Consider the following 1,553-nt stretch of genomic DNA (forward strand, 5'->3'; position numbering starts at 1 on the left):
TCTAAAGACTTTGTAAAATGTCAATCCCAGTTGGTTTATGTTTTGATGTAAATTTTCGGTAATGAGTCATGTCAAATATAATAAGTTTTCTTGCTTATTTTCTTGTGCATTTTCAGATACTCTACATTTTGACGTAAATTTTGTTTGAAAACAGGCTGAGTCAACTACTTGACGGTATAAATTCGAGTTACTTTAAGTTTAACGTCGCCGCAACCGCGGCGGGTTAAAATACTAGTATACTAATAAATAAAAAAAATTTTGTACACGTGTCACTCTCTGGTGCCTCCTCCCTTTTAATAATAGTATTACATATTAATTTTATACACAAAATATAATATAAAATATAATATAATATTAATTAATATAGTTAGAGATAAACGTTTAAATTCAAATTTAATTAATAATTATCTATAACAAATATAAATGTATCAAATAATATAATCAGTATAATATTATTTAATATAGTTAGAGATCAAACGTATAATTTCAAATTTAATTAGTAGTAAATTACTTTTTATGTCCCTATGTTTTAGTGGTTTTAACCACTTGAATTCAAAATCAAAATGTTTAACACCTTGAGTCTCTAACCGCTCATTCACACCCTCTGTAAAAAATTCAAAAATCCTTTTGTAAGGTTGAGTTCTCTAAGTTCTCAAAACTCCTAGAAGTTTTCATTTTACCCTAACCATATATATTTGTTAAGATAAAATATATTATTTGGATATAAACAATAGTTATTAATAAAGTATCAAATCATATGTACAAGTAACGAAAATATAACTGTTCTTTTATTTTACTAATTTATCTAAATAAGTCATTTCATTAATAAGGATTATATACAAGTTTATAATTTACATTTTTCGTCATTCAACCCGTGTAATACACGGGGTTGTAAGCTAGTATATATATATATATATATATATATATATATATATATATATATATATAGGATAACGATCCGTTAGGAACCACCCTTTATTGCGAGAACCGCGAGAACCAGTGTGAACACATGGCATTTTTGTAATTATCTTATGTTTATACAAAAACACGCGTTCTTTTTTTTTCTCCTTATGTCACTGTTATCTCCATTCTAGGGTTTCAGAAGTTCACCAGTTCATGGTCTTCACACCCGTCTGAGATGCATTCACGGCGGCGAAGAGCCATGTACGGTGGTTTTCATGGCATATAGATAGTCGGCGTTCACGTATTTCACGTCGATTGCAGTTTACACGGTGTTTACAGCGACATACGGCGTCTCCTGATTCATCACTTGTATATCCTCGTATATCTGATGATCCTCTTCATTCATTGTCTAAATATCATCCTCATACAACATCTAATGCCGACTTTGGTGGTCCATCTGCTGTCAATCCCGTTGATAGTCACAAATTTATGTCTAAAACTGTTGTAAGTCAACATACCATTCATGGCTTTGAAATTCAGACTCTTGAATCTATGTCTACATGAGACAATGTTGTCTTATAATCAATGTATCTAATCGTTCATTATCTTTTAACACTACCTCGACTGGTACAGCACCTACAAAAATACAG

This window comes from Helianthus annuus, chromosome 9 (assembly GCF_002127325.2).
Source record: "Helianthus annuus cultivar XRQ/B chromosome 9, HanXRQr2.0-SUNRISE, whole genome shotgun sequence".
Lineage (NCBI taxonomy): Eukaryota > Viridiplantae > Streptophyta > Magnoliopsida > Asterales > Asteraceae > Helianthus > Helianthus annuus.